The sequence below is a fragment of the Glossina fuscipes genome, unplaced genomic scaffold (assembly GCF_014805625.2).
Source record: "Glossina fuscipes isolate IAEA_lab_2018 unplaced genomic scaffold, Yale_Gfus_2 114, whole genome shotgun sequence".
Lineage (NCBI taxonomy): Eukaryota > Metazoa > Arthropoda > Insecta > Diptera > Glossinidae > Glossina > Glossina fuscipes.
The window spans coordinates 299,694-311,510 of record NW_023998457.1 but is presented as its reverse complement, the minus strand read 5'-3'; positions in this window follow the sequence as shown (position 1 = coordinate 311,510).

The window sequence follows — 11,817 nt, the reverse complement described above, 5'->3', positions numbered from 1 at the left end:
GGAGAGACGATGCGATTTTGTCGATGCCTTTTATCGATCTCATCGGATTAATGTACCTCACTCATTCTCTAAAGGCAACAAGCTCAAAGCTTCGTGTCTGTATTAACTGTCTCTTTCTTCTGATCAATTTCAGCAAGCTTCGGCAAATTTCAATGCGAAACGGACCGAAAAGGCGCAACTCTGTCAATTTCTTTCTTAGCTTTACCCGAGTAACGAGTCCCAGTCGTTTTCAATTAAAAAGGGCATCAACTAAACTCCATGACTTTATTAACTGTCTCATTCTTCTCGGCAATTTCAACGAGTTTCGTCAACGTTCATATTGAAATTACCATACATGTATGCGACATTTTTGATTCCTTTTGCAGCCTTAATCGAGTAAGGAGTCACAATCGTTTTCATTTGGAAAGGATCGCAACTAAATTTCATGAGATTTCATTAATGGCTTCTTTCTTCTCGTCAATTTCAGCAAGTTTCGCCTACTTTCAGTTTGAAATGACCATGAAAGGATGCCAATTTTTCAATTCCTTTTTCGGCTTTATCCGAGTAAGGAGTGACAATCGTTTTCATTGGAATAGGACTGCAACTAAATTTCATGATTTCATGAACTGTCTTTTTCCAGCCGTCGGTTTCAGCGGATCTCGTCAACGTTCAATACGGAGCGAACATGGATAAATGAAGCTTGGCTTTACTCATCAATCCTTTCTTAATAGGGGTGGACCTAAACTAAATTCTAAGACCTTCTTAACTGCTCCTTTCGTCTAGCAGTTTTCAATATTAAAATAATATGGAAAACTTCGTCTTATTCGACCTTTTCTTCCTTTGCAGAATTGAACGTCTTGGGGCGAACCGCGACCTTTTGCATCGGTGTCCATGGTTATCAATTTTATGTACACTTGATACATGAAGATATATCTTTCTCTCTCAAGCTAAGTAACAGCGAGCGATAGAAAAGCGAATAGAAGGAAAGTCAAACTAAAAGACAAAGGTTCAAGATCAAGAGATCTTACAATACCTGTTATATGGACCAATCTTTAGTTATTGTAAATTTATTTCTGCTGACATTATAAGCAATATCAATTTGATCTGTTCACATCAAGCGATTTTGCGACCATTTGGAGCATTTCATTAACAGAGACGATACAGCTAAGCGGACATATGTATGGATATGACAGACGGACGTTATGTGATTTTTGACATCGTTGGTGATCTAGATATGACAAACAAAGAGACAACTGCAATATAACTCCATCGATGCGTGGTGGATACACCTGATTCTAACAACAACAAAAACAATAACATAAGTAACAAAAAACAATAGGAAATTCAATGAAACTGATTAACAAACGTACATCAGATATTAATATAAAAAAAAAAAGGAAAAAAAAAACAGCCGCAACATTACAAGCAACATATTAACAGCCAACCAAAACTTACACTCAACATACATACACACGCCAACAACAAGTATTTAGGTTACATACTATAAATTAAAAAATGAACGAAATGAAAATTAAAGTAAAAAAAAAAAAATTGATCCAACTGATGAATAATTCCTAAGATTAATTAAATTTAATTTTAATTAAAAAACGAAAATTAAAAGAATAAAACGAATGATGTAGAAAAGTAATTTTTCAGGTAGTTTTACACACACGAAAAAAAGAAACAAACGAATAGAGAAAGAAAACAAAAAATAGTATGTGTACAGTTCATAGCAAGAAAAAAAAAATCGTTCTTCGTTATGAGATTATTCTTCTCTGAAATCATATCTTCTTCTTCTTTCAACAACGTTTTTAATTGTAAATGATTCGAGAAAACCACTTTTCCAATCCAACAAATCAAATTTGACCTTAAAATTGTCTTAAAAATGCAAGGAGATAATCAACAGGAAAGTTACGTTCGTCCTTGGATGGATTTCGTGTTTATTTTCAACTGATACATAAAAACACATCAATTATTTTGTTACTGAAAGGCATTGTAAGGCAACAATCACTTTTGGAATAAACTCTCAGGTGGTTTTCAAAAATATTTATATAAAGTCTTATATCGACATTTGCTATAATGTATAAACTATAATTTTCTTTTATAATATATTGTTGGCCTATACATGGTTAAATTGTTCGGGCGAACCATCGAGTTTCAGTGTTGAAGTTAGCGTTTACACGGATAATCTGCGTACTAATAAAAAAGGATACTGACGCGTGAAGACTTGCATGTACGGACGTATGAGGTAAGGGATGGACATACGGACGGATTAAATGTTCGGATAGATGAATGTAAGGACGAAGTAGACCTACCGACGGAGTAGATATGCCGACGAAGTTGACATACGGACGAACGTATGGACGGACAAATATAAGAACGAAGAAGACGTCTTGAAAAAGTAGACATACGGACTGACCTATGGACAGATAAATATAAGGACAAAATAAACGTAACGGGCGGAGCAGATATATAAGCATATAGATATAAGGACGGGGTAGAAATGTGGAGATACCAACGTACCGATAGACTCGTGAACGGATAAGCGCAGGTATGGACAGTTGAACTCCCAGACGCGGTGGAACATCTGAACAGCAATTATCGAAGAATGAATAGATTCAACAACGGGTATACGGTCGCACGTATGTATGAATGAACGACCAGTGAATGATGAATAAACGGACGAACGAACAAATGAGCAGATGGGTAGGTAGTAAACCAGATGAGTAGGCAAATAGACCAATGAATGAGCAGATAGAAGACAGACGTACACGATTTAACAAACGGTCCACGAAGGTATACTTATATTTTACGAGGTTTTGGACACATCTTTTTACATGGTTCATATGAAACCGAAGAATCGTTAATTCTTCGTCGCTAGATGTGATAAAAAAAATATTGAAAATACAGAACATACGTTTTAATAACAGATAAGGAATTTAGCGATTATTGAGGTTATGTCCAATATTTGCAGAGATGCACAAATATTTAGCCGAAATGAAGGAAAAATGAAACTATAACTATTAAATCGGCGTTTATGGTCGATTAAAACCTTAACGTTTGTTGAAACTTCGTAATAGATATCTGTGAAACGAAAAAGAAAATATTTCCTATTGATAGGTCAAGATAGCTTGGGCTTCACGGGATATTTAAAAAAAAAAAAAGGATTTGAAAATTTGCATTTTTGTTAGGCAGCATGAAAGACGGTACTGGGAGAAGGTAGGTCTGGTTTCGTGAAAAAAGGATTCGGCACACAGGCTTAGATCGATTTAGAAAGTGCGTCCGAATCCATTGGTATAATAAAAGATGTGTTCTTCTGGCTGTCGCATATCCACGCACAAATTTAATATACTCTTGTACCACAAGTATAATGAATTTTTTGAAAGTTCAAAAGCAATGATATCTCTTAAGGAGTGCATAGCAATAGTCGGCCTGTCTAAATTCAACGCTGAACATGACATTGAGCCAATGGTGGTCACTTCCTTTACTTTCACAAAAAATTTATGTATCGAACAATTTATAATTTTCGCTCTCTTTTCAATTTTTGCTCCTTAAAAAGGCCAAGTAAGGCTTTGCCTTTACAATAAGGTTTATTGTTGCCTTGACAATATACGGAGGACTAGGTGACTAGACAAGAATAATGACTACGAGGTCCGTAATCGGACGTTCGAATCTCAAGTGCGGCAGAATTTAGTTTGATCATAGCAATACGGAGTGCTTCATAGATCGCGCCCACTAGAGTGCAAAAATCCCTTTCCCTTCGCTTTTCTCTTAATATCAGTATATTACACGAAAAGAGGCATCTCGGCCCTGACTGATTGGTCACTTTTAAAGAAAAAAATAATAATAATAATAATATAGTAAGAAAAGAGTTTTTGCCAAAAATCTTAGCATTTAGAAAAAGGGAAGGCAAGCATGCAGCCCAACCCTTGGAAGCACAAATTTTATATAGAAACTTATCTTCATTTTTTTCCGCTCAAGCGTTTATGCAAAACTTTCAATACTATTCGTTATACTTTGGTGGTTTTTGCAGATAACTTTAAATATGAAAATTCTGATGCTTCAAATTGTTTGAAGAAATATGTGAAATCGAGGATGAAAAATTTTTCAACAAAAAAAAAAGAAGAAAAATTGCAATGATTTTTTTTTTTATTGATGAACTGTAAATAAATGTATATGTATCTGTGTATATTCAATTAGGTTAATCGTGAAAATTCATATAAAAGAAAACGAAAAAAAAAAAAAAAAAAAATAGAAAGATGTGAAAAATAAATAAATAAATGGAAAACTAAAGAAAACAAAAGAAGAAAACACATTTGTACCAAACATTTAATTTTTAAGAGTTCATAGCAAAATTCAAAATAACATAACTAGAATATTAAAGAAAGAGATTTATTTTCATTTAGATGAAAGTGTTTAGATTAAAACATATTAACAGCAACAAACATATATACATAAAAATAAAACAAATTTATCTAATCTTAGTATATAACACAAATATAGAAATAAAAAAACAACAAAAACAAAAAAAACAACAACAATAACAACAATAAAGCGAAAATTTATTATAAAAACAAAAAACAAAAGAAAACAAAAAAAAAAAACAAGTGAACTAAAAATATATTGAAAAAGTAAAATATGTTTATTATTGAATGAAAGAAACTTTTTGTACTGCTGAAAATTAAATTTAGATAAAACCAACAAGAAATGAAAACAATAACAAAAGATGTTAACTTTAAATTTAAAGTTCAGTTATATAGGTGAAAAATAAAAATAAAATAAATAAATAAAAATAAAAACAAAATCGACTCCTGTTCAACATGTAACGGATAGAATAATAAAAGCAGAACATACCCTAGCAAGGCCTTTGCGCTAAACATTTTATTATAATATCCAGAGAGCGAGTTATCAATGGACGTTATCTGGCAAAATTTGTTTAATTTCTACGCAATCAATACATAGATTATAAGCTCCACTGTAAGTTGCCTCAATCTTTCGAATTAATTGTATTTTAATGTTTTTTTTTTTTTTTTTTTTTATTTCCTATTTCTCTTAATTAGTTTTAGGCAATAGAATATTAGAAATTGTAAAAAATAAAGCGCTTTTTAAATCAAATATCAGGGATTTCCATTTACCTAAATTTGAAGCAATACAAAAAGAACTCAGTTGCTAAGCACTTAACGGAGTAATCTTGAGTTCCTGTCTCACATTTACTTGAGGGAGTGCTTCGCAATACCCTTGAACTCCGGCTTCATATTTACTTGAAGTCGTACATCGCAACGTCCTTGCGTATTGAGTTCATATTTACTTGAAGTCATACTTCGCAACGGCCTTGCGTACTGACTTCATATTTACTTGAAGTCGTACTTCGCAATATCCTTGCGTACTGACTTTATGTTTACAGGAGTTCCTGCTTTGTAACACCCCCTAAATTCCCGCTTGATTTTCACATGAGTTCGTGGCTCGCAACATCTTTGAGTTCCGCCTTCGTATTTACTTGAAGTCGTACTTCGTAACATCCTCGAAATCCAACTTCATATTTACTTGATGTCGTACTTCATACCGTCCTTGAGTGTCGACTTTATGTTTACTTGACTTCCTGCTTCGTAACACTTTCAAATTCACCTTTGATGTTCACATGAGATCGTGCTGCTTTTAACGTTTACTTTTTAACGCCCTTGAGCACCTCGGCTACGTAACGTCCTTGAGTACCGACTTTATATTTACATAACTTCCTGCTTCGTAACACTTTCAAATTCACCTTTGATGTTCACATAAGATCATGATTCGTAACGTTCTTTAGGTTCGACTTCATATTTACTCGAAGTCATACTTCGTAACTCCTCCAACTCCGGCTTCATACTTTCTTAAGGTCATACTTCGCACCGTCCTTGAATGCCGACTTTATTTATACACGACTTCCTGCTTCGTAACATCCTCGAGTTCCGACTTGAAGTGGTACTTCGTACCGTCCTTGAAAACGACTTTATATTTGCGTGAGTTGCGACTTCGTAACACTTTCGACATCTCGTTTGATGTTCACATGAGTTCGCGCTTGTCAACATCCTTGTGTACTGACTTCATGTTTACTTGAGATCGTCCTTCGTAATATGCTTGTATACCGAGTTCATATTTATATGAGTTCTTGTTACGGAATACTCTTGACGTCCGGTTCGATATTGACTTGAGGTCGTGCCTCGCAACATCCTTGTGTACTGACTTCATATTTACTTGAAGTCGTACCTTGTAGCGTCCTTAGGTTCCGCGTTCATGTTTACATTAGTTCGTGATTCAAAGCACCTCTGAGTGCCGACATTATATTAAGACGCGTTCATGCTTCGTAGCACTCTTGAGTTCCGGCTTCATATTTATTTGAAGCTGTAGTTCGTAACGCCCTTGAGTGCCGACAGGAGCTCGTGTTTCGTAATACCCTTGTGGTTCGATTTGACGGCTTCATATATACATCAGTTCGTACTTTGTGGCAGCCTTGAGTAACATTTGCATGATGTAGATACCACTTTGAATACTTGGTTCATTCCGCCCTTCACTTAAGCTTTTATTTCACATTTTCTTTTGGTATGTCTAGGGTCTCTAAAGTTTAAATCAATTATTGCAACAAGGGCTGAGCAAATGGCTCCGTCATGCTATAAATATACGCTGAGCAATCCATGGTCAAATAAGCTCCGTCTTATATCTTTCGATAACGCTCGATTCGCTAAAGTCAAAGAGGCTACAAAAGCTACCACCGATAGCCCAGAAACCGTATCAAACTACTACTCATCGTGATTAGGAAGACCATGTTAAAATACCTTGCACTAAGCCTTCGTAGCAAAGTGATCTTAAACAAAAGATAAAACTTCTCGGTGTTTTCTTAATTATCGACTAAAGCACTGATAAAGCTAACTTTCATTTATTTTTTAAGCTCATATGTGGAGATTTACGAAAACAAAATTTGCAACCTTATTCTTCTTTGCAAGGTCGTAGTAAAAAGTACAGTGAACGATCAGACCGACATATGAATGAATTCTCCACTCCACAGTGATGTTTCAGATATCCAATTTTGATTGTTTGTTGCTTTGGGCTAATTATTGCAAATACTAGGAAATTCCTTATAATTGGTATGACAAGCAATATTTATCGGCTTGAGATCAATTACTGAATATCCTGAGTAGATATATACCCTGAATAGATAAAGAAACAATATAAAAATGTTTGTGAATGGCGAATCAGCTGACGGAAAGATCAGAAATTATTTGAAAACTCTACCACAAGCTTATAATACTGCCATAGATTAGAGATTGTTTGCTGAAAATATAATACAGAGCCAAACCCACAAATTTTTTCTGATCTGCCAGGTTTCTAACGCATTTTGTTTCACTTAGACTGTCGATAACACGCGGACATAACTTAGAATATCATGCTAGCTACGAATATGTATACTTTGTGAGACATCTGATGCCAATTTCAGGTTAAAACGAAACTTCGATGCTCTCTCCCTACATCTTTGAATGTAGATTTGCGTCATTAGATTTGTTTCCATACGTTAGCACTAACGTGGGTATCACATTTCAAAAGTTTATCATTAGCCGAAGACATCCTTTTTTAACAGCCTTCACACAAGTCTTAGTCAATTATAGCCAAGGCATATAAGAATTAGGAAACGCTGAAAAAATATAAACACAATTTTCAAATGCACGCTATTTAAAGAAGAGAGAAGGGGAAGACAAGCATTTAGGAAATGAAGGAAGGACGTTCTGTCGTTTATAGAGTAGAGTAAATGCGGACAGCGGAAGTATTCACCCGAACTAAGGTTTTGCTTTTTGGTACAATCGGCACGTCCCATCAAGGCTACTATTAATATCCTTTAACACATGACAAACATGCCGTGCTGTTGGCGTAAAACACTAAGTGGGCTACGGCTTCCTAGATTACCCTACAACACGTCAGTATATCAAAGTTAATCAAAATATCTCAGAAATTGCAGTCTGCAGATTAAACAAAAGAAAGAAGAAGAATCGATCGCTATAATGACAGATGAGTGCATATCAAGCCTCACTCGGTGTAGCATACTTCCACCCAAACCTAATACACCGCTGCATCACAAGTGCTTATTATAAACACCAAAGAAGTCTACGGCAAAGTGTTTAATTTTTAAGATATTTCTCGCTTTAATCGTCTTTTCACTATCAATATTGCCCAAAAATTTTGATCAAATCTGGTCTTAGTTGAAATAGACTGCACTTAAATTGATTGGGCAATGATCTTATTGTAATTGATTAATCGCTTTTGCGATCAAGACCATAAATAATTTACATCAACGTCTATCGCATAAACCGAACATAACTTGAACATAGCAAAATTTCGATGCAGAGATTTTTATGTTTAAAGTAGTTAGACAGTCGACACTTAAATTAAAGCCCTAAACGATTATTAGATAAACCGAACATAACCTCAAGATTGGAAAATTTCGATGTGCAAATTGTAATGTTTCAGACGATCAAGACGATTACTACTCACTTCAAAACATTAAGCAATCTTCGTCAACATTGGACGACTGCATAAGTTGGATATAATTGTAATCATTCTTACTTAAAAGCTGTTAGGATCGGATATAACCTTGCTCTAGGATTTTTAATATAGGAAATAACCTAAATACTTTTAAATTTTACTAATTTTTCTTCACACTCGTTCAAATGAAAATCCGAAAAATTTAAAAACGTATGCAAAGGGATTCTTTAAAATGGATTTAGACTTTCCGTGCGGCAATTAGTTCTTGATGGACTTTTATTATTATTTGTAACTTTTCACTTGTTACCTTCGCCACATATCCCGCAATATAATATTTAATTTAAGGGATTTAAATTTAATATTCTGCAGCATCATCATTTAATTCTTATTTCGTTTATTTTTTTTCTAAGAAAATTTTCAGCAGTTTTTATTAAAAAATTTCAGAAATTCTTTCAACTTCAACCTTCGTTTATCTTTCTTTCATATCTCATTATCCCATGTTCTATAAAAGTTTCGTTGATGCATATCTGCTATAAACTTTCATAATAAAATAAGACTTGAAATACCAGTTATATGTGCATGATATACCTAAATAATAATATATAATATATATATATAATAATAATATATAATATATATATATATATATATATATATATATATATAAATTTATGTATATGTATATATATGTTATATATAGATAATGAAAAAATGTAAATGTCGTAATAATGAAAAATCAGCCTAAGCAAATCAAAATGACTAAAAACCATCCATCCTTAAAATAAATTAGAAAATATTACGAAATCTTGGGAAAACTATTTTACTTGCATTTGTCAAGTAATGAAGCGAGTACACTTAGTATTATATGAGTTCTTTCTTTTAAATTTTATTTTAAAATATAAGTAAAAGCAACTATAGTGGGCCGCTGGCTACCGTTAAAAATCTTACATGTCATAGGGGAAGTGGGTGTAAAAATGCTCCGATCCGAAGCATTTTCAACAGCAATCGTTCTTGAGCCAAAATAGTTCGGCGTAATAAAATTCATGAAAGTATCTGCAAACTTTCGGGCTATGGATTGAACAGAAGTAAACAAGACGTACAAATGGACAGATGGACGGACATGTTTAAAACCATTTAGAAGGTGTTTCGGAATCGTCCTATCCGAAGTCCTTTTGGGTACGAAAACAAGATGCACAGACGGGCAGATGGGCAGAAAAGTTTAAACTCATTTTGAAGGTGGTTCCGAACCGTTCTATCTCAAGTCCTTCTAGGTGTTGAGTACATTTGAACAAGCCTAATATAGCCTTGTACAGCCACAAGTAGTGTAGGCTACAAAAATGGAAATTTTCAAGTGCAATCATATGTTATTTCCTGACTTTTTGAGACATGAAAAATAAAAAGAATTGAAAAACGCGATCAATTTTTAATTTTATTTATTACGATTTTCCAGATAATAGAGGTAAAACCTGATTATCCTTTTGCTTTCTGAACACACTTTCATCCTTCTATTATTTTATTCTTTAGCTTAATAGGTTATTAATTAGGTTAAGAATTTAGTTAATTTAGTTTAATTTTGTATTTGTTATTAAATATATATAAAACAACAATAAAATACGAATAAGAAAAAGGAAATAAATAAATAAATAAAACTAAACAATATCAAGACGAAAAGCATAAATAATTTGTTGACTGTGATCATTTAAACGAACATTTTATTAATAAATTATTAAACAAACTTAAAAAAAAAAATTTGCTTAAATGATGTTTTTAATTAAGTAAATTATTAAATTATTTAAAAAAAAAAAAACATACTTATAATCAGCAACAAAAAAGCAATTTGTTTAACTTCTTATCGATCTTGAAATTCGATTAAATTCAACAATTTTTTACTTTAATTTCAATTTAAAATTCAGTTGAGATTCTTTATTTCTGTACAGATGTGTATGTTTGCAGAAATTAGTATAAATTATAAACACAAAAAAAAATAAATAAATGAGAAATTTAGGATGAAAATTGTTAGCAGATATGTATTTGTATTGGCATTTATAAGTAGCTGCTCTTAATTGTTGATTAATATTAGTGATGAAAAACAAATGTTACACGTGATGCGATACAAATCAATTTTGTCGCCGTTACAAACATTACGCATTAAGAAGAAGAACTAATAAATATTAAACCAAAAAAAAAAAAAAAACATAAAATCAAAAACGTCAGCCTAAGTTATTTTTTATTTTTTTGCAGGGTTTTTTGCGGGGATTTATTTAAGAGAAACTTCCGAGAACACACAATGATTGACGGAAAATTCCTAACCTAGTTGTAATATGCTTAGTACATTTTTCCTTCAGCAACGTTTTCAGCAATTCAAGTATCCGCTCTACTTTTATATATTTTTGTATATGCCTTCTATAGTAGCGGTCCTTTCCTTCATTGAGATCGATATCGAATTCGGATAAGAAATTCGTCAGAAACTCGTTGTAGGATTCGCACAATACTGTCATTTCCAGCTCAGTTTTATTGTCGCAACGCATGATATGTATGTGGCAACACTGTTGACAGACTCATATGATTTCTGGATACGCGCCGAAATTAGTTCACTAGTTCTTACGACGTTGAATTTGTATTTTTTTTAAATACAATTGAAAATTTAACAATTGATATCGGCCTCTTAATTTTAAACAAAGTTGGTCTGCCGACAACCTTGAACACTCTGGTGGCGCAAATTCGGCATTTCTTCCAAAAAAACGTTGAAAAGAATGAAAAAAACCGTTTCGGAATACATAAAAGTAACATTTCTTTGTGCGATAGCTAGCACTCTAAACAGTGCTATCGAAAGGCAGCCTATTCAACATTTTGCAAAAACATACATCCATGACTACACTATTCTCTACTCTATTCTCTACTCTACTCGAGCCGAGTTTACACACAAACAACGACGTACCGGAGTCGTTTAGATGAAACAGAAAGAGTTTTTTTACATGACGACGGAAGGATCACTCTCCGCATGTTTGACCGAGTAGCTAAGAATCGCGACTACCAAGTCTTACAGTTCGCGGATTCCAATCTGAAAATTGGTCGAAGCTACTACGAATGCGTAGGAGGTTAAGGCTTAACGCTTGCCGATTCTTATGCTTTAATCTAACGGCTACTCTTAAGTGGCACCTGGAGAGAATCGGAGATTGTAGAGACGGACCCAAATGCCATTGCTGAGCTAGCTAGTTCGGGAGATGTGAAGAGGTTTTAAATTTTTGTCCGGCGGACACTACAAACGGTTACATCTAAGAGAAATACGCGTACTTTACCCTTATAGGAGGAAACGAACAAATGAAACCA